At 38.2% G+C, this 23,367-nt stretch overlaps 1 protein-coding gene across 5 annotated transcripts in view; it reads left to right on the top strand.

The window, feature by feature from the left end:
• The window catches only part of LOC142435948 (thyrotropin-releasing hormone-degrading ectoenzyme-like), a 320,548-nt gene that overhangs the window by 172,306 nt on the left and 124,875 nt on the right, over positions 1-23,367 (top strand). Inside the window, exons 1-2 of one of the 5 annotated variants that reach the window (XM_075539974.1) lie at positions 15,316-15,428; positions 20,802-20,877. The exons of 3 other annotated variants lie outside the window; for them this stretch is intronic. The gene's annotated coding sequence lies outside the window, so the exon portion shown is untranslated. Of the gene's footprint in view, positions 1-15,315; positions 15,429-20,788; positions 20,878-23,367 lie in introns of those variants that run through there. One more of the 5 variants, XM_075539973.1, reaches the window with a different exon arrangement.

Raw genomic sequence — 23,367 nt, 5'->3', positions numbered from 1 at the left:
GTTACATCTCTAATTTGCCAGAGTCTGTGCGGTTTCCATGCACACGCCTTCATCGTTACGCAGAGGAAGCAGTGTATGAGGTTAACGTGGGGGTGGGATGGGGGACGATCAACAAAGCAGGACAAATGAACTGGGATCTACTGCCTTTGTACCATTCTTTCTTCCTAATTTGAGTCCGTTTAGTTCAGATCCTAGTTCTAGAAGAACTCGCAGGATTACTTTTAAAGTAACCAATTCAGGTGCTGATTCTTTGGACTTTTAAAATTACACGAGTCCTTTTAACTTCATTTATATTTGTTTTAATCTCCCTAATTACATTTTCTCTTGTTTTTCGCCCAGTAATAAAATAGTAAAGCTATAATTATAGGATCCTTAGATAACATTGATTGGCCCAGTAGCTATTACAAAAATAATTAGTATGTAATACTATTGCTTTTTCCTTTCAAACAAAACAATAATGTTTTAATGATTTGGGCCTGGTTGTACCATTCTTCATGTTGTTATGAGTCCACATGAGGGAATTAAAATTGTGAAGAAAGATCATTGTTAAGCTTGATATAAACCCAAGCCCTAAAATCTAGGTCAGAAAGTGGGTCACCTTCCTGCTGAACCAGAGAGAGTAATTTAATATCATCTAAAATATGGTTGAATAGAGAAAGATTTCTCTTGATTAGTATTTAACTGCTCTTTTCCATAAGGTAACCTACAACACAGTGTTTGGGTCCAATTATCAAGGTGAAAATTGCTTATGCAAATCAATGTAAGGCAATGAGGTGTGGATAAAAAGCAAAAAGGAAATAGCATTATTATTGGTTTGTGCTCATAAAATTCTGATGGCCTGAAGTAATGACAGGCACGATGCTACAGGGAGTATTAGCAGCAAAGCATGCTCAGTAACTTGTGTTCCAGGGAGATGCTGCTGTCTGTTAGCATGTGTATGCAGGACTTTTGTTTGAGACCTGCAGGCTTACAGTTGTGAAAGACTGCTCCCTGCATGTGGGTTTTCACGAAAATGAAAACTCAGATAGTAATAGAAGAGCAGACACAGTGTGTCAAAGTTAAGGTCCTTTCTGTGGAGATGGTTTGTGTTTCCGTCCAGATGGTGACTCAGTCACACTTAATCTAAAATGAATGGCCATGGACAGTTTCTGCTCAAATGTCTCTCTGTTTCATTTAAAATACGGCACAGTTTTATATATGTGATAGGGAAAAGAGTTACCGCTTGGTAATCATTGTTTGTGATGATACTTATGATAGTCTTACAAAACCGATTCATCACAACTGGTTCTAGCCATTTGGACTTTACCAAATTAGCATTTATTAACAAGTTAAATTACAAAGGCAAGATTAATGAACATGTAAAAGAGAAAAACATTTGATTTTTATTGAAAGATTGCTTGATGTGAAAATAGTTTCATGTGTAACAAATACTTTTAAAACTTAAATAGCCATGGCTATTTATATCTCTAAATAAAAAGGGATTACTTTTTGTCACTGAATTTGTTTATTGGAAGGCTTACACATGGAATCCTTACCATGTGCTTCTGAACTGCAAGCTTTCCTGTGACCTCTGCAGCTATATGGATGGAGCCATGCCTTAAGCATTTCGGTGCTAACTGAAGAGTCCAAAGTTCAAACCTCGTAGTTTCTTCTCAGGAGAAAGAAAGGCCGTCTGCCCCTGTAGGGAGTGCAGCCATGAGACTGACCGGGACAGGGCGTCAGTGCCCACCGACGGTCGCTAGGTATTGGAATCCATAAAGTAGCAATGCGTTTCTGTGTAAGGATACAATTATTTGTAATCAGCCAAAAAGCCTTTACTATTAAAGATGCACCCTTTTCTCTCCTTTTTTAAATTTGGACATTGCTTAAGTAAGACCAAAAAAGAATTGATGCATCTGAATTATGGTGAGAACATTTTTGAAAGTTCCACAGGCTCCCAAAAGGACTAAGAAGTCTGTTTTGCAAGAAGTACGCCCAAAGTACTCCTTAGAGATGAGGACTTCAAGCGTTCATCCTAGATCCTTACATACTTTTTACAAACAAACTGACATCATGTTTGGTAAAGTAGAGGGCCGGTGGAAAGAGGAAGGTCCTCAAGGAGATGCACTGACTCAGTGGCTGCAACATTGGGTACAAACCAAGGCGAAATGGTGAGCACGGTCCAGGACAGGGCAGTGTTTCATTGTATGTGAATCGGGTCGCTATTGGTTGGCACTGATTTGATGGCACCTAATAGAAACAACACATTCATTTTATTTATACTTTTATGAAGATTTTAGCCTTGTGTTTTATACACTTAAAATTGCAGCTTTTACTCTCCTTTTCAAAACTTTGTACAAATGCATATGCACTACAGATACTGAACATTAACATTTATATTGAAAATATCCTTCTCCCCTGGGATATCAAATATCTAAAATCATATGAAAGATGACATTTTGTAAGTTGGTGACTTAAAAGAAATCTGTAAATACTGCTCCTGGTCACGTGTTTGAAAACTTACAGTAAGATCGAATGTGTTGAAAGACCTCTTTTCGGTCAATGGTAATCGTGCTTTAGCTCTCCTCTACCTTCTAAGTCTGTCTTGAGAAAGACACAACTTCACCTTGGCTGAACAAAGAGAGTGTGGGTCCTGCAAGCTATGGCCTTCAGACATTCTTTTAACTCAGACCTGAAGCCAAGCCTGAGACCACCTTTCAGCTGGTGTGTGAACAATAACACATGGGTGAAACTAACATGCCCCTCAGAAAAATCAAGTATATACACCTGAACAGATAGTATTTATCTAAAAGCAAAATCAAGCAGAATTGTTTCCAGTAAACTAACAGAAAGGGGGCAAACCATGGCTAATGAAAACAGGAAAACCAAGGCAGGAGTGTGTGAAGTGCTGACACCTTGTGAGAATTGTAACCCCGGGCCAGGGAACTCCCCATGCATGCATTGCTGGATTAGAAATGAATTTGCTCTGGAAACTTTCATGTAAATCATAATAAATATTTTAAAGACAAAAAATGGTGGCATCACTTGCTTTCCTCAATATGATTCCATTTGTAAGCAATCTCCAATAGCCACCATCTGTTTGTTGGCTCAAGGCCTCCACCTGTGATTTTTAAAAACATTTAAGAACACTAACCATTTAAATATAAAAATTGCCTGTTAATACTTTGTGCTAACAGAACAAAATTATAGTTTTTCTTCCTATACTAAAAGCTATACTTAGTTATTTCTACAGCCCATATTTATGACCCATTAAATATCATTTATTCTATACATTCTTGTTATGTACTTACGGTAAGTAGTGAGTATTTAGTGCATGCTGTATAGAGCAGGTATAGTATACATTTCCATGAATCATAAAATATGATAAAGGATTCAAAGACAAATATATGGTGCTAACTGTGTTAAATGCTACGAGGGAGTGAGAGGAGGTAACTTTATCGGGTATTTAGAAGATCTTTCTTCAGAAAATGGATGATACACAAAGTTCTGAGGGATATAAAAGGGCTGAGGGGAGATCATCAGGAAGAGGAAAGAGCTTGTGCAAAAGGTAAGAAAAATTGAGCATGTCAAAGGAAGCAAGCTAAGGTGCTTGAGAAAAGTTGGAAGGACAAAAGACAAGGTCGGAGAGGTACGGGTAGGAGCCCGTCATGGGGTATCCAAATAGACTTTGCGGAGAAAATTGGATTTTATCCTAAGTATAGTGGGGTGTTCTTAAAGGGTTTTAAACTGGGATGTTCTCTATCTTTCTGCAAATATTGCAGTGGCCTTGAAAGAATCAGCCTACCATTACGGTAACTGGCTAATAAAATTAGAAGGGAATTTAAGTATCTGGTAAAAGAGGATGAAAGGTTGGATATGGCATAATTAGGTATGCAGAGGCAGGGACATATTCAAAATGTATTTTGAAGGCACAATTAGCGGGGACTTGGCGTACATTGGACGAAGAGTGAGGTGTGGGAGCAGAGGGAGAGAACAGAGTCAAGGACGCCTCTGCGGTTTCCTGTCTGAGGGCCTGGGACCAACCGGGAAGGACTGTACCGGTTGGGGGTTCCGAGAAGAGGGAGGGCCACCTCAGATCCAAATGGAGCAGCTGCCAAGGCAGGCAGAGTACCAAGTGTGCAGTGTCGCCAGTGCCTGGAGAGAAACACGTTTCAACAACAAGAAAGCGAGCAGCAAGGTTAAATGTAAGATACATGTGGAGTAGGGGAAAAATGGAAACGTATTCTTTTGGAAGACTGCAATGTTATTAGGTTGAGTGGAATGGGTATAAGCGCATACTTTTTAAAAATTGCAAAAGAAGGATATTAGAAAAGTGAAGTAATTTGCTATAAAGGATATAAGGACTCACAGAAAGCTTTTGTTTTATTGACTACTTCAATATGGGAGCCCGTTGTACTAACAAGAAAAGGAATTTGGTAGTGCTCAAGAAGAGAAAACTGGCATCTCGGTCCTTGCGGTGGTGAAGGGACTAATTTTTATAGTAGAAAGATGCTTTCAATAAACTTGAAAATCTGGTAGTGGGGAGATGAGGGAGCTCCTTTCTAATTGTGCTTTTTTTCAGTGTTGTTTGAGCAAGGGTCTGTAGTGGAAAGCTGAGGATGAGAGGTGAAATGTGAGCATGTAGGTCTGAGAATAAAGAGGCACACCTACTAACTACTGATTGCCTCTTTGAGCTGGGTGATTATGAACGTATCATAGACTGAATCTGCTTAATTACAGGATTTTCTCCAGTGACATTCAGCTGCACGAGTGCGGGTTTAGAGAAGAAAAATACTTGAATTCATCTGGAATTGTTTTTTTGCCAAGCTAGTATAATTGAAGAACAGAACTGAAAAGTTGAGGTGGCTATTTGCCAAGAATTGATTAAGATGAACTATGAAATCTAAGGAAAAAGAAGACAGAAAATATCTCACACACATTAACAATACGAACACAAATAATAAACTAGTATAGTATGTATGATTTTAGCACTGAAGAAAAGAAATTGCCTCTGAGAATATAAGAAATTTAATGTCCTTATAGAAGTGTCCTTAAGCCCATAAATGTAAAAATGTTCAAGGAAACCTTACCAATCTAGAACATGTGGGGCGGAACCTTCTGGTCTCGATTACATTGCTAGGCAGTCGTAGGTCCTGATGCCATGGAATTTGTAGGTATTGGAGAGAAGTGGAGATAGTGCGTATTTTTAAGTGTTACCTGTACGTCTTTCCAAACCTCTCCTCTTGAGGTCAGTGTCTGTACATAGAGGTATGGCGAGAATGAATGTCGTATGCCCATTTTCTGGGCTAGCTGCTAGCAAACCTGGCATCTCAGTAAATGGCTGCATAACTACATGTGCTAGGCCTTACAACTTCAGGAAATCTCTTAAACTCAGAGGGGAATTAGTTTTTTTCAGGTATAAAGTTTCGACTTCAACTTTTTCCTCCGTGCTTTTTGTGTTTAATTTGTTGTTATTTTAATAGTTTTACTGGGGGCTCTTACAACTCTTATCACAATCCACACATGCATCCATTGTGTCAAGCACATTAGTACATAAGTTACCTTCATCATTTTCAAAACATTATCTTTCTACTTGAGCCCTTGGTAACAGCTCATTTTCCTCCCTCCCTCTCCCACGCGCCCTACCTCATGAACCTTTGATAATTTGTCATTTTTTTTCAGGTCTTACACCAATCTCCTTTCACCTGCTTTTCTGTTTGTTGTCTCTCCCCCTGGGAGAGGGTTATATGTTGACCATTGTGATCGGTTCCCCCTTTCTCCCCCACCTTCCCCTTGCCTTCCTGGTATCACTACTCTCATTATTGGTCCTGAGGGGGTTAGCTGTCCTGATTTCCCTGTGTTGCAAGCTCCTATCTGTACCAGTGTACATGCTCTGGTCTAGCCAGATTTGTAAGGTAGAATTGGGGTCATAATAGTGGGGAGTGGGGGTCACGGAGGAAGCATTAAAGAACTAGAGAAAAAGTATGTGCACACTGACTGGCTCATCTCTTCCTCGTGACCCTTCTGTGAGGGGAAGTCCAATTGTCTACAGACGGGCTTTGGGTCTCAACTCTGCCCTTTCCCTCATTGACATTGATGTGATTTTTTTTTATCCAAGCATTTTTCTCCTTTAGGTTAATTCGTATAATTTCCTTTCATTGGCCCTCTGGAACATTTTGACTTCTCTTGGAAGTAAAGTTGAACAGAGAGAGGTTCAACCCAGATAGTATTTTTTTGAGCTTACTCATAAAGTTTCTAATGTATCCTGATCTTTTTTGCATCATGTATATTTTTCTAAAGATTTATACTGTTTTCTGAGCACATGCTTGTAAGGTATACATTAATATTATCAGATGACTGGTAAGGGCCAAATTCCTTACCCAGTTCTTCTGAGTGTGTTGTCATTGAGTTGAATTTGACTCGTAGTGAGTCTTTGTGAAACTGACAAACAAACAAACACCACACTGCTTAGTCCTGAGATAAACTCACAATTGTTATATTTGTGCCACCATATATATTTATCTTACCAAGGATTTCCTTGCTGTGCACATCCAATATCTCTCAATTAAAATGCATTTTCGTTTCCTGTAGTCTCCTGCACTGGGTGCTGAGCAAGAGTAGGGTGGGGGCGGTGATGGTCATAGACGTGACTTAACGTCAGTGCCCTCTTGTTTCCTAGGAAATAGTGCATTTTGCCAGCCAAGACCAAATATGTCTGTTTGGTAAGCTTGTAGTGGTCTAAGTCCTTTACCAGGGCATTCAGCAAAGGCAGTTCCCAAACTTCAGTTTTACCAATAGATACATTTTATGTCTGAGTAATATTTCACTCTCGCAGTGAAAGTGAGAAGTAGGGCTATTTTAGTACTCCAGAGCACCCCAACAGACTATTACTTTCACACTATTTCACTTACAGGTGTAGGACCCTGTCAGGTTGTTCTGGAACACAGTACACATACCAAAATAGAAATAACTGCCTTTCTGCTGGTGTGCCTGCATGTTGGAGTGTGATCTATAATTAATACATAAAATACATATAAAAACAAACCTGGTATAAGAATGTTTCGCTGTCTTTAATTAAAAATCAAATGAATAGACAACTAAAAATCTTCATGGACTTACAGTTTATTTTGAGTGAAAATCGTCTGCCATACTGAGTAGCTTATCATGAAAGTATGAGTTTTAAAATACTCATTAAGTAGAATGATGAAATTTTTAAACGTGCAAAATTGCATTTTGCTCCTGGAGAAATATCTGGATCCTCCTATAGCCAATCAAACTACTTAGGGAGATAACTTTTGGCATAAACACACATTAAAAAAAACCCACAGAATCAGAATGACATATCAACAATAAAGTACTTTTCAGCGATTGTTCTGCATATTTAAATAGCTTTGTTCTTAAATGGCACCTTGCTGTTTTATGGTGGCTGGAAACCTCCAGATCTTGACAAGTGAGTAAGGGTTCCAAGAGATCAAATGTTCTTCTGGGAAGCTTGACCACAGTTGAATGGTAAATAGGGACAATTAATACCTGTGCCTCTGTTTCCTCCTCTGTTCTTCTCTCTGATAATGAAAATGTGAACTTTACTGCTTTTATTTTGTTTTATGCTTTGTCACTGCTTTGATGCTCATTTTACATAATCTCATAATCTCTAACTAGTCTTCTCATATTACCTAAAATAGCATCTGGTCTATACTCCAGCTTTGTGGTATTTTACTTTGTCATCTGTCACTGTGTGAGTCTCCTTGCTGCTTTCGTTCAAGGTCAGGGATTGTAGAGACATCCTCTGAATGCTGGCACAGGCCAGCATTCCAATAGATTTTATCCCACTCTCGGTGACATTGCTGTGACCTGGCAGTTTGTAATCTGTGGTGGTGGTGTTCATGGACCCCTTCAGGTTACCACACTCTCACAGTGCACACACTGGCACAGATTGGAGTCCGGAGCTCGTGGTCCTTCCTCTGCTTATGGACCCCGGCTGTGGAAGCTTTTGTAAAGACAAGAAAGTAGCTTATTATAATTATGCACTGTCGTCGCTGTCGCTTTATGTGCACCTCCGTCTAAGAGCTTCTGCACAGGCTGCATCCCTTTCAGTTTCTGTGTGTGTACAGGTTTGTGTGTGTGGACTTTAACCTTCTGGTCTGCCTCTTTTGAAAACTTTCCCCGATACTTATTATGCGGAGCCCTGGTGGTGGAGGGGTTCTGTGTTGGCTGTGACTCACAGAGTTACAGTCTCAGAGACTCACAGGGGCAGGTCCCCCGTGCTACTGGGTTACTGTGAGGAGTCATCCACTCGTTGACAGTGAGTCCATTTTATAACACACACAAAAGCTGGTGGGTTATTAGGGAAATTTAGCCATATCTTTGTTTTGTTTGTTCAGCTTACGGCACCTTTTAGTATTCTATCAGTTAGGGTTTGGAGTTGCAAGCCACAGAAGCAAATTCCAGCTGTATTATCCAGAACAAATTTAGTGCAGGGTTCAAAGGTAGCGCATTGGGTCAAAAGAAAGTCTAAATAGCTGGGCTTTGGAAATAGAGTAGTAACTAAAGGGTTCTGTGAAATACAGAGAGGCAGCCAGAGTCGAGCTACAGAACTCTCAGATCCAGTTGCTGACATGGCCCCCACCCAGCTCCTGTCACCAAGACAGGACATACATTTCAATGATCTTCCTTCCCTTCTTTGCTCTACTCCACGGGCATTCACAGACCTCGAAGGGAGCATGGGGTTGTCTGAGGACAGGGGGCACGCCCATCCTCTCTTACCAGAGAGAGTGGCAAGTGTGCCTGTAGTATTGTGTCCCTCTCCTTGCTCTCTTATAAAAGTCCGTATTGAATTATTGCCCCCATCGAAAAGTGCTGTTTAAATGTCGGAAAGCCAAACACTGACATATTTTGGTATCAATTGTTCAAGGCACATTTTATCGTGATAGAAAGAAATAATGTTTTAAACCTGTTTCAACCTTCCTGCCATACAGTCAGGAAAAAAAAATCAATGCCTGAATTTATTTATCATTTCTCAAACTAGTCGTGCAAGTAGATGACATCCTCATAGCAGAGTCACTGCGTGCAACATGGGGCCTGGTCTCACTGTAGAAAGCATTGTTCGTGGTGTGCTCATGAGCGAGTCTTCTCTTTTACTCATGAACTGAATTCTGACTTTGTTCAACGTCTCACCTTCACCTACTCTAGGCAGCCATATCCTGCTAAGGACTGGATTCTGCCTTTTGCAAGATCCAAATGGTACTGCTTAGTGCATCAGAAGCATGTTTTAGCTAGGTTGGTTAAATTATATACTAAATAATCCTAATATGTATAATTCATGACATCATAAAATTCTGATAAAGGAGAAATTTGAGGTATTGGCTGCAGGATCTGAAGCAAAGGTCTCTTGAGTCTTTAACATCTGATGGAAGGAACAATTCTGTCTCTGCCGACTGTGATATCTGAATCTTGTGCTTGGGCCTCAGCTGCTAAGAGCCCAAACTGGAGGAAAGATTCCACTAAGGGGGCTCAGTGAAGTGCTCCGGAGGGAGGGGCTGCACCTCTACTGTAATCTTCCTTTTCTTAGAGGACGGGACACGTTTTTATCACTTTGAAAGTCATCCTGGGGAAAAAAATAAAGAAAAGTCATCATAGGGTAAATTTTCGTTTTACTTTCAGCTAAACACATCTAAAGTACGTCTTGCATCTTTGGTTTTTATTGAATGGTCCCTCTGTAACCGGAGGGATAGACTACTCATGCAGCTAATCTGCTGCCCTAACACACGGAAAGACTCATTAATAAGAGAGTAAGCATTCCATAACTATTTGCATGTAAACCTTGAAAGATAATAGGCCTTTACTTCCTCAGCTCAACATTTTACTTTCCCTCTGGCCTTTCTTAGTCCCACTGGCTTTTATATATGAAACGTTATGAACTGTACTACTTGTTAGCCAAAAGTGGAAAACCAAAAATGGTATTATATTCAATCATTCAAAATCTTTTGATATGGAACTGCATATGTATTAATGTAAATTATATATAACAAATAAACACTGAGAAAAATGAGTTTGAGTATTTGAGCGAATCTGGTGTGAATAGTAAGGAGCACTGTTGGTGTGTGAGCTGCTAATCTCAAGGTCAGTTGTTCAAACCCAACAGCCACAGAAGAAAGATGAGCCTGTGCATGCCTGTCCAGATGTGGTTGGGAAAGCCTATACAGAGTTGCTATGAGTCAGAATGAACTCAGTGGCACTGGGTTTGGTTTTCTTGCTTTTATCAGTGTAATAAATCTTTTACTTCATTGCAAATTAGTAATAGAAAAGCATATTGACTAAGGAACCTCAGAAAACACACGCAGATTGAGCATTTATTGCGTACTATATTGGGAACACAGTTTGGTTAAACAGTGATAAGCCAAAACAACCAGGTCCTTACCTTACACAATAGAGCCCTGGTGGTATATTAGATCACTTATTGAACTGCTAAGTGCAAGGTCAATAGTTCAAAAGTACCAGCTGCTCTATATGATTTCTGCTCCTGTAAAGATTTATAACTTTAGACACCCAAAGGGGGCAATTCTACTTTGTGGTATACATCATAATCATTTGGATACCAGTACCATTTTGTTTTTGACCTTATGGCGAGAGGCGCTAGTCCTGCAGTGGGGAAGTGTTCTGTGCTAACCAAAAGCAAAGTAGTTTTAACCAAACATGGCAGATCTCTGTAAAACAAAAGAAGCAAAATTCTAGGAAATGCTACCGGAAGTGTGACTCCCTCCTACAGGACGACCATGCAGTGGAAACAGCTGGATGCCAATGGTTTGGGTGGGATTTACTTAGGGAGTTTTTAGATTATGTGGGCAGTTAAATTAATGAGCAGGTAATTGAAACACTGAGTAATATGTCTTCTGATAGGGTACAAGGTACTTGGCTCAGAATTAGAAAGGAGGCAGAAGTGGGCAAAGATTCTCAGGGAAAATGCATTAAAATTGAGACTTGACTATTAAAGTGAATTTGCACAGTAAAGGAGAAAGGTAACGTTTGAGTGGAGAACTAGGAAATAGAGAAAATATTGTATTAGGCATCTTCAAATAAAGTAGCTAATCTGAGACTGGGCAACAAGTGCTAAGAGGCTTGAGGAAGTACAGCGGGGCTAGTCCATGAGGGAGCTCAAGGTGTAGTGTTTTCTGAGCACACTGTATTGGCTGGCTAGCACAGTGGTGTGTGGTAGGGTTGAAAGAGAGAAGAAGCAGTGGCAGGCGCTGTGTCCAGGTGAGAAGCTGTAATGTGTAGCGTGGCACCTTAGAGGAAGATTCAGGATATCAGAGCAGTAATGTGACAGGAAGGACAGGAAGGCGTGAAAGATGACTCTTTGGTTCACATTCATCATTGGGGAAAAGCCCTCAAGAAGAGACAGTTTGGGGGAGGAGAGTGAGTTTAGCTTTCTTTGAATATGACCCTTAATTATCTTTGGGGAATCTAGTGGATATTGGGCTGTAGACATATGTATGGGGTTTGGATATGGACCAGGGTCTGTGATTTCAAATTTCCTGATATCTTAAATGATTATATTACCTATCCCAATGTTATGTGAATTAAGTGAAGGAATATAAAGCAATTCAGTGTTAAGAGAGGCAAATGACATTATAGTTTTTTATGTGAAACATTCCTTAATTATTAGTGATGCTACCCTTTGGTTGGTTACGTAATTCAGTTTCCTATTCAGTAGCCTGAGCTTATTAAGAATATTATTGTAACTAATATCACCTCAATCACTATTGGTGGTGTAGTAGTTACGTGTGGGACTGTGATCCACATGGCTGGCAGTTCAAACCCACCAGCAGGTACATGGGAGGAAGACAGGGCTATCTACTCCCGCAAACAGTTACAGTTCAGAAACCCTCGGAGGGTCACTATGAGTCAGCATTGACTTGATGGCAGAGAGGTTTGGGTTATATAATATTGAACCTTCCTTTTAACTACATTTTAAAGTAGTTCACTTCACTTTTAACTACTATGCATGTTGGCTTTCCCATAGGTAGATATATCAGAATATGCTTTCGGTTAATCCCTTTTTAACTTGTAATCAGTTTATATTGCTAGATAGGTCTCATAAGTATATTCAACTAATCATCTTCATTATTTTCAACTTCTTTCATTTCTGAAATATCTAGTATAGACAGCCCATCACTGTTCTTACAGTGGATGTCAAAGCATTATACTTTATACATTTATATTGTAATGTCATATCTAATGTTGGATTTTCATATATGTGTCTATATTTATTAATAAATTTCTTATCCAATCATTGTCATATTCATTTACTGGTAGGTTAGAATAGAACTTAAAGTCGTTCGATGTAAACATGCACCAACCATTGGAATTGCTTTGGCTCTGTAATTTTTGGTCCAAGACTTTCACAGCTTCAGTCACAGGGACCTACTCAAATTGCATCTTGTTATTTACATTTTTTTCTCAACGACCTTTTGCCCATCACTGTTCCTCCATTCCCACGAAACCTTCCTGGTCTATACTAAGTGCATTATACAATTCATGGAAATAAAAGAATAAATAGATGATATGGTTTTTAATAGGCATGATCCTCACATTTTCTTTGTAATTCTCCAAAGACTAAGAATATATTTCCATATGTATATCGTTGTTGTATAAGAGAAAGGCTGGGATAACTAAAGAATATGTGTTTGGGGAGGAAAGACAGTTGAAATCTGAAGAATTCCAATGCCATGAATATTGAAGCTGATGGGATTCCAACAAAAACATACCATTTCTATCCTGAATATCCAGCCTGGCATATGAAGACCCCCTTCTTAATCCTGACTGATTGCCATTTCAGCTTGTTAGAAACAAATTGGAGCCTTATACAGAATTGGGAGAGTAAAAAAGACATTGAGCTAATGATCAAAATCAAGCTAAGATCCAACCGATCTCATGGTGGACTGACTGTAGATATTCTGATCCACCCCAAGGGGAAACCTGTATTCCTGCATCGGTCCTTTCCAGATCCATCGGTGTCCCTTTGCTGCCTCTCTTTTATTATCCCAATACCTCTGCATAAACAGAACTCAACAATAATAGTTCTCATTTAAATAGATGTTTCACATACATTTATAAGTTTCAATGTCCATTGTTTTTCAGTGTATTCAAGAGATTCCCCCAAGATACACACACAAACAAATTAAAAGCAAAATTTCTAAAAATTTTAACACCTAATCAGAAAATGATTTAAATCCTAGTCCCAGGGTTCAAATAGAGAGTGCTTCATATAGCTCTCCTACCCAAAGCTAAACTCCAGGTTCAGATTAGTTCTTTGGAGATCTAAATTCGCAGTAAAGTTGTCCAGAGCATCTTGATGAGAAATCTGTCATTGCTAAGTCAGTGTGGATGTTGCTTCTCCAGGCGTCTGATTAAGTGGGAGGTGCCATCTGAACATGTGAGTTGCCCACAAAAGCTCAATCTGTCACAGGTGCTACAATTTGTATTTCAGAAAATCTGCTTCTACAACTTTAATTATCTCCAAAGCATCCCACTTTACATAAAGTTCTCAATGGAGTCAGCATTTTTCCCCCAGTTTCAGAACTGGCATGTAAATTAAGCATTTGCCTGTTACCTCCAAGTTCTAGGGCTGAAAGGATCTCAAATGAGACACTTTGCTTAACATCATCTATGTTCTTCTCCTTCTCCCACTTCGACATCGGAAAACTAAGTGCCCAGTCGTCATAACTGAGGACGCATTCACCGCGATGCATCCATGCCTCCCAGAGAGGAGGAAGGCTTAAATTAGAAAGAGAGTGTGTAGGTTTAACTAATAGTTGGGAATTCCTAAATTAAAAAAATATTAGACCAGGATAAAATTTCTTTTTAATAATATTTTTCATCAAGTCAATGAAAAGCAATGTTTATCCCTGTGATCATAGGCACCTTCGCACTAGAAAGCCTGTGACAACAGTCCTCTTTGGGCAAAGTGATACCTCTTACCTGTTTGACTAACAGAAGGCCATTGGGACTCATTTACACTGGCTACGTAGACAAAAATCAGCCAGTCCCACTTGACCAAATCTTTCTTAGTTAGGCCTTCTGATAAGGGTCACACAAAACCACACATTGCTTTCATTTTATACTCTTCCATGGAATCTGAACTCGAAAGACATCCACCGCAGTAAAGATTTGTTATTGTCAGAGTTGTTCTTATCCCATGAAATATTTTTTTAGATTCCAGTCTAAAATCCTGATGGGCAAGGTTTCCCAAAATATTACACTGGGGAGGTAATTTAATTCAAAAAGCCAAGGTTGACATGATAAATGAAGGGATGTTTTTTGACCCCCCCAAATCTATAAATGATTCAACTTTCAAAAATAATTTTTAAAGATTAAAGTTATTTGATACTTAATTAGAAAATATGCTATGCTTAAGTTTTTTTGAATAGTTTAAAATTTAATTCTTATAAACCTTTATGAGTATTTCTCTTTGTATCAATATAAGCACAGCAAATAGAATTGTTTATTTGATTTGAGAAATGATTATATTAACTGGTAATTGCTTAGCAGTTAAATTGTAATTCAAATCTTATTTTCTTTGTAGGATTATTTAACCATTCATAAGTATGGCAACGCAGCCAGAAATGATCTCTGGAATGCCTTCTCAGAGGTAAAGTATAGGAAGAAAAAGAACCCAAACCATTGGTAACTTTTATTGACGCTGACAGTATGTTTTCATTTTGAGCTTTTATTTCCTTTGTTGCATATTATTTATAAATGTATAGTAATGAGCTATATAAAATGTAATAAAAATACAATGGGATTTAAATGTACTTAATGTTATTGATGCCTTTCATACTTTAAAAAGATAATAATTATGGAATACAATTTTAATATATTTGGGAAGTGAGTCATGCTAAAGTGAGAAATACTGCAAGTTTTTAAGGAAATATGTTTTCTTGTGTGCATGACAAATATTTAAATATACCAACTAGACACACTGGGGATATTTAATGATGCTGCATGTATTTACTTTACCAGTAAAATGTATTTTATTCTCCATTATGTAAAAAAAATTAATGCTAATGAAACTTCCATATATATATGCATGAAGCCTAACTTAAGGTGAGAAAATTAATTTTAGTAACACATTATATTAGCTTCACTGATCTTGAAATGTTTCATATTTAGGTAAATATTAAAGGTAAAAGTGAAAATGATTTAATATAATTATATGTATAATTCATGCTTATAAAGCTCATTTATCCAATTTGGGTTCTAAAAGCTTTGAAGAGGAATGGAAAATATGTAAATATACAAGAAGTCATGGATCAGTGGATGCTCCAGAAGGGCTATCCTGTTATCACCATCTTGGGAAATGCAACAGCCGAAAAGAGGGTAACCATTACCCAGCAACGCTTCATTTATGATATAAGTGCTAAGACCAAAACCTTTGAACATCGAAACAGCAGGTACCACTGACTCTCTTTTAATTTAACATGAATATAGGAACTTTTCTTTTTGCCATTCACCTTTTAATTTTAATATTTTAAGATAATTTTGACAACATAATTCTGAAATATAAGTTAAGACTCTTTTTATTTCTTTATTTCCATATGGTATTTTTGATTCCTTTTACTGCCGATACCTTACATATTTTAACCCCTGATTGATGAGCACACTTATGGTATTTCATTGAAGACTATTTTAAATTATTCTAATCATTTTAAATGTGAGATATGATATTTTACTTTTTGTTATAATATTTTTTAATCATCTTTAAGAAAGTTAAGGTGTGTTGTGAATTGAATGGGATCAATCTAGAAAACCAAATCAAAAGTATTTAGATAATAAATATTATCCTAGTTAACAAAACTCAAAAACTAAATAAATACCTTAAGGTGATCTTAAGTAGAAGTGGCAATATGAAAATATATTCTCTTTCCCTCAAATGTGGTGTTTAAAACTATAGAAAACACACCTGAATTTTGATTTGCTATAAATTTAACATTGGGGAACCCATTTAATTACTTAAAATTCAGAATATAAACATTCTATCCAATTTTTCTAGTTTATTTTTACTACTTTGTTTCAGTAAAGACTGAGTCAATGTAAGAAAGTACACTTCAAATCAGGCAGTTTTTAAATTTATATATAGAATGCCCTGGTAAGGGATTGGAGGGGTGTAGGGAGGGCAAGTATAGAGATCAAAAGTAATAAGTAAATAGAAGTGCTCATATTAGTTTACTCATGCTGTGTCCTATCACCTTGGGAAATTAGGATGCTGGACTTCATCATCCATTATTATGTAGGATTGGTGGGGAATATTTTAAACTTACATGAATGGATAGCATCTCCAAGTTAGCTTGATGTGAATAAAAGTTTTAGGGAGATTCATGAACATTTTCTGGTGGCTGATATTGGAACTCCATTTAAGAAAACATGAAGTCTTCACTGTTGTATTGAGATAAATACTGGTACAGCAGCTATACTATACAATACGATACGATACTATAGTATACGATACGATACTATAGGTGTAGGAAGGAGCTGGGCTCCACAGCAGTTAGAATGGAAAGATTGGCCCTGGGTTCTCACCCAGCCATGCTGCCGGGGACAGACTTGCAGGTCTGCTGCCATACAGATGAAAACCCAATTCTGCGCCATCAGGTTGATGGTGACTCCTAGCCCCCCTAAACACAGGGTTGAACTAGCCTGGGAGTTTCTGAGACTGTAGTTGGGGCTGGGAGTAGGACCCCCTTCTTTCTCCAGCGGAAGAGCTGGAGGCTTCAAACTGCTGACTGCAGTTTGCTCTACTCTCGTCAAGATGGGGGCACATGGAGGTTAAAGGCTCAAGTAGAGAGAGGCCTTCACCAGGTATGAGGAGTTGCCTTTTGCAATTAAACTGCTCGAACACGCAGAATAACACTCCTCCCTTCACCCTGTCGGGATCTGCCTGTCACTGCTTCGTCCCCTTCTCTGGGTCCCCACAGCTGTCAAAGGCTGCCCTGATCACCCACCGTCTGGCCCCAGGCGAAACACGCTTCGGCATGGACCACGAAGTACACAAAAACAACTTGACTGTGGCGAAGCCAGATTGGGGCCATGCCTTTGAGAATGAACAGTCTGACACAGGCCTCCCCGATGCAGAAAAACAGAAAGGACACCCAGATGACAGAACAAATATTGAACAAAAATACTCTGCCAGCCCATAACCTGCATCAGAGGTGTCAGCCAGGAGCCTGCCTCTTCACGGGGGAAAGTCTCTCAGCATGAGTAAGCAGTTTTAGCACAGAGCGCTTAGCTTCTGCTGGCATTATAAAACCACCTGGATGGTTCTGAATCTGAGAAATTGGTATATAAAAATGTTGAGGAAAATTAAAATCCCCTTGGTGGCGTAGTGTTAAAGTGCTCAGCCGCCAGCAAAGATGGCATGTCGAAGCTGCCAGCCACTCCCTGGCAGAAAGGGGGAGCAGTGTGCTCCCATTAAGACAGCAGACCCGGACAACCCTAAGGCAGTTGTACCCCGACCTGTTGGAGGACCATGCGTCAGAATCCATTTAATGGCAAACAGAGCAAAAAAAATATATACATGACATTCTATTATTTAAAATAATTTTCCTAGTAGGACAGAATCCATCTCTAGATGAGAATTTACTATTCCCCACTTAGATTATTGCTTAATTTATATTAATGTTCAGTTAAAGCTTGAAAATCAAGTCTGTGTGCTCCTTGTACAAGCCTTCCGAGGTCTCTAGAAGAGACATTGCTGACGTGCTAAAATAAATGTTTCCCACGGCTCTCGACTTTTCAGCTACTGACTTGGATCGTTCATTGGAGGGGCAACTGGGAACTCACAGACAATATTTAAGATTAAAGGGTTTTATTTAAGGAAGTTTACAGGTTACATACAATCAAGGTGAAAAATACATAGGACATGGTTGTCCTGTCAGGAGAAGTCACTAAGTTCTCTTCCAGGTGATAACAAAGACCCAGCAAGCATGGCACTCCTGTGTAAGGTTCAGCCCAAAGCACTTAGCTCCAGCTCTGTGCATCAGCAAACCCAGTTAAGTGGCCAAAGGCCCCCCACTCTACAGGCCAGCCGTAGGTCCCAAAGCACCCAGCTTTACTGATCATGACTTTCGCTTTGCCATGACTGTTCTGTGGGACAATTATCATTACCTCTTACCTAGAACATTTTAAATGTGTAATGTAATTATTTTTCCATATGTAATAAATGTACATCCTAGCTGTTAAGTAGAGGAAGAATGAATCTTTGCTATTTCTAACAATTGCATATATTTAGTAATGTGTTTAAGTGCATAAAATCCTTGGTAGGACTTTGGTACACAGGAAGTTGTGAATTTTCGTAGTTTGTTTTTCCTTCATTTCATTATAAATTTAATACATTTCACTGTTAACTAATACCACCTGAAGCATGGGGCACCTCCTGGGAGTCTTGGGCGACAGGGCATTCTGTGTGTCCGCACACTCACCCTTTCCTTAGGGGCCCCGCCTGCAGCAGTCTCCGGAGGGTTTCCCTGTGTGCATCAATGCTTCGTGAATGTTAGTAGCAACTCCTGGGTGTGATTTTTCTCATTCCACTTTTTAAAACGTACCAATTCTTTTCCATGTTAGTACAATCAGAATTCTTAAGAACTACTGAAGAAAGGGATATATTTTTTGAAAATTTTCTATTGTTACTTAAAATATGATATCCATATGATCAGTTAAACAGAAACAACAAGAACATAATCTAACTACACACATTAATTTTTTCTAATCACTTTTTAAAATATTACATACTACTAGAGTCTTAGACTTATTTAGAGGGTCTTTAGATGTTTTAGTCGTATATATTGTTTGCTTTTTAATTAATATCTGTTTGGCTTCACAATTTAGATCGTCAATTCAATGTGGAAGATATACACCTATAAAGTCTTGTTCATAAAGTTAGTCTATGTCTTACAGAGAAATTGATTTGGTCTTTCATTTTACTTATACTCCACCCAGTTCCTTTCGGTCTAATTACAGAGAGTAATTAATTGAATGTCTCCAATATCTATTGTTTGCAAGTACACACAAAAAATAAACTTGTGTTTTAAATTGAAAATTAGATCCAGCATTTAGATTAGATCCAGGTACTATTGCCTCTTAACTTATTTTTCCAATTAACCAAAATAGATTAATTATCTTTGGTGAGGGATGCTGTTTAAAAAATAATAAAATAATCTGGCTGTGATGTTCCCACGGTGTGTCCATTGTCATATATTTATCACATGTTTTTCATTGCATGCGTCGAGGCCTCTCTTAAGGAACATAAATTGTTTTGTTCACTAACTTCTATCCAAAGAACCAGGTTAGGCAACAATAAATTGGTTCTTTCATGATGGATTATGTGGAGTCAATTACAGTGTAACAGGGTACCTTCACATGGTTGGCACTCAGAAATGTTTCTCTGATTAAGTTCAGCTTATCATTTAAAATTCAGAATGTCAAGGATGGCCTTTTGACTTTTGACTTTGGGGATAGCAGTTGTTATGACATAATGAATTTTCCTCTTTTCCATCTGACATATTACTCTTGATGAATTCCCATGTATTAATTGTGAGTGTGAGAAATGAACTCTGTGACACGTAAAACAATTATGTGTCGAGGGACCGATTCAGCACTGCTCTTCCCAAATCTCCAGAAAGACGCCCATTTTATGATCAGTCACTCAGCGTCTCCCCTGGTTCTCAGTTCTCCAGTCGCTCTCCAGTTATGAAGCTGACACAGTATAGCTTCTTATATCACAAACAAAATATATGACTTTAATACTCATTGCTCGCTTGTTGTGAAGTCTTGCCAATGACACAATGATAAAAGCAAACTAAAACAACAAGACAGGCCCACGTCAGCAAGTCCATTCTGACTCGTCATGACCCTGCATATGGTTACTGACCCTGTAAACGTGTACAGTTGCTGATTGCCCCACTTTCCTCCCGTGGGACAGTTCTTAGCTTTGAACTTCCAGCTGTTTAGCAATAGCACAATGATTAGTTGAAGGAATCAGGTTATATTTCAAGAAAATAAAATATAATGCTTGAACGCAATGTAAAATCATCTATCATTAACTGGTTAGCCTTTCAGATTAAATAGATACTTTATGTAAACATATAGGCCTTGATTTTTATTACTATAAAAGGCAAACCTTATCAAATGTTTCTCTTTTATAACTCTGACCCACATTTGAACATTAAGTATCGGTGGTGCTTGGCCAATCCATTTGGAAATTTCATTTAAATCAGCAGGACATTAGGTGTGCCCTGTCGGGTGCATTGTGTTTATATGGATTTTAGGGGGATCTTGTCAGTCTTGTTTTATTCTCTTTGCCTGAATCACCTTATGTGTGCCATATTAACCTTATGGAAATATAATAAAATATCTCTCTGAACAGTTATAAAATAAATAAGGAGAAATTGGTGAAATGTGAATACATAAAATCACTAGTGTTTAATATTAAAACAATAGAAATGAATTATTTTAAGATTCAAATCAATATATACTGTAGTATTTAGCCACTTTTAACTCCTAATGCAAACATTTTGGGTTTTTTTGGCAAAGTATATTATTAGGAGATCTCTTCTACATTGACAGAAAACTTCTGAGTGCACAGTCTTCTTGGTGAGATAGAAACAATGAATTAGAATCTACTTTGATGTCTGAGTGCTTTTTTTATTGTTGTTTTTGGTAGCTTCCCTAAAAAGCATTAATAAAAATCCCTCTGAAGATGCATGTTTTTCAAATGAACACCAATTTGTATTTTTAAAGCTACTCTTCTATTTTGCAGCTACCTGTGGCAGATTCCATTAACCATTGTGGTAGGAAATAGAAGCCATGTGTCTTCAGAAGCAATTATTTGGGTGTCTAACAAATCAGGTAAGATATATATTCTCCCCTGTGGACAATTGGTTTCAGATAATTGTTCAGCAACTTAACCTCTGGTTTCTGGGGTTATAAAAATGTGCATAAAGACAAACTAGAAAGAGAAGATGGAAGAATGATAATCACCTCTACAAGATAAGAAAGCATAAGAGGATCTCTTCGGTATAATTTCTGACTCATCCACTTTCACCCTGCCTATATAATTCTTGTTTATTCGTTCCTTTCATGGTGAAGAGAAAACATTTAAATGCTTTTGTAGATCTCATCGTAGCTGTTTTAAACTGTATAATTTCATAATCACACATTTAATTAAAATGTAAGCAGAACTCCCATTAGAGCAGTGTCTCACAAACTGAAACTGAGGCAACAGTTTTAATCCCATTCCACTGTCTTTCTTTGCATTTTCAGACTATCTCTTTTAGAGACCAGAGAAGCAATATCCTTCATCGGATTAGATAATTATAATTATTGGATTTGAAGGGAGAGGATTAGAGTTGTCCTCAAAGTGCACCCTTTGGGGGTCAAACCTCAAGGTGCAGGGAGAAGAGCCAGTTCATTGTCTTTCTACCCACAGACCCAGTGCTATCAAATAGATTCCAACTCCCAGCAGTCCTCGGACACGGGAGCACTGCCCCTTAGGGTGTCCCAGGCTGTACCTGCACGCACAGGACACCGGTGTCCTCTTTCACCCCCAGAGGAGCTGTGAGACTGAACCAGGGACGCTTAGTTAGCAGCTGTTGCTCTTTGACCCCAGCACCACCAGGGCTCCTTATTGTCTGTGTAAATGGTGCCAAACAGGAGAGGGGCCTATTTGCAATCACTCACAGAAGAGTACTTGAGTCCCTTCTAAGTCCTTCATGGACAGCAGGGTCCACATGAGGGTTCCTTTTGCTCCGCTTCCCAGCGAGTTGGAGAAAAGGCGATGATCATCTTCTATTAACACTTCAGTGGCACTAAGAAGGTCACATTTTTCTACCTTTTTCCCTTTGCTGCTTTCACCAATGCTGTTAGTGTATTTTAATTCTTTATGCTATAAACATCATTTTGAGCATATATCTTTTGTTTTAAGTAAATAAACAAATGTTTGTTTCATTTCATACATGGCACAGTTAAGTACTCAAAATAGATGCATGGCTACATATAGGCAAAATGTACTGAATCCAGAATGTAATCTGACTATCAGAAACATAAACACTTGTAATTCCCAGGGGTGAAGGTTACTCATAATTTCGTGTTAATGTAATTTTAATATGAAACTGCATATTATAAAGAGTTACAATTCCATTCACGTTTATTGTATATAAGACATTCACATGTAATGTGGTGGTACATTGAAATGCTGACTGTAACATTTATTGGTTTCTTCTCCTTTAAAATAACTCATTACAATTTGTTCTTTTAATTGCTTTGAGTTAGCGTTTATTTCGTGATTCTGAATTCACACTTACTATCTTATTTTCCTTTATAATTCTCTTTTATCCCCATGAAGCACCTTTACTTGAATACATAATATGTTATTACATGGTGAATGAAACTAGGGAGTTGTAATTGTCCAACGATTTGAATTATGCCATCCCTCCATACATTTCTTAGAAACATGAGACATAATAATCTTCAGAAATAAACTACGACATATCCCTTTGAAATGTAGAGTGGAAATGAGAAAGTTAAAGAAATGTAGAAGTACTTACTGATTATATATTTGAATCAGCCTAAACACTCAGCTTAGAAGGTGAGGGCTATAGGGAGTCTGTTCTTACTGGAAACCTGCTGGAGAAGGTATTTCCTCTTTATCCTTTACTTTCTCCTTTTTGGGAAGACCATAAGCCTTCCCTTGACCAATACAGGTTGTACTTGAGAGATTGCTTCATCTTGAGTTATTAGTCAGGATAATGACAGTCCATTCTTTCAACATGTTTGCCTTAAATATCACCAATGTTAATATGAAGAACTGCTATGAACAACTGCACAGGTATACGCTTTAAAACTCTAGGGGATGCTATTTATGAAGGGGGTATTGTGAGTGGCACATCCCCACCCCACAGTCAGGCACTGCACACATATCAGAGTGTAAGGTGTCCTTTTGTTTCAATCCCAGCAGTGTTCTCTATTTGACACGAACATGGTAACACTTAATACTTAAGGTTGCTCAATACCGTCAAGTGTTTACTCAATAGCAAGTAAGTTTTCCACATGTCACTTGAAGGCCTTATAAATGCTTTATAAATGCACAAATTGGGGTGACCGATTCCCAGTGAAGCTAAAAATAAAAGTCATCTTTCTAGTTTGCCTTTTTCAGTGTCATTTTACCTATGCACCGTCTTCTCTTGAAGTCCTGAACTTCGATGAGGCCTAGTAAAAACCTGACACCACACTATAATTACATAAAAAGAAAAGATTGGTTAACCTCAACTTCTTTTATATGTTATCTCCTATTTTATTCAAAACAAACAACTAATGTACATGAAAAGTATCTGCATTAAG

This window comes from Tenrec ecaudatus, assembly GCF_050624435.1.
Source record: "Tenrec ecaudatus isolate mTenEca1 chromosome 16 unlocalized genomic scaffold, mTenEca1.hap1 SUPER_16_unloc_8, whole genome shotgun sequence".
In the NCBI taxonomy this organism is placed as follows: Eukaryota; Metazoa; Chordata; class Mammalia; order Afrosoricida; family Tenrecidae; genus Tenrec; species Tenrec ecaudatus.
The sequence above is the reverse complement of the archived record's forward strand: the minus strand, read 5'-3'. Positions and strand labels throughout refer to the sequence as shown.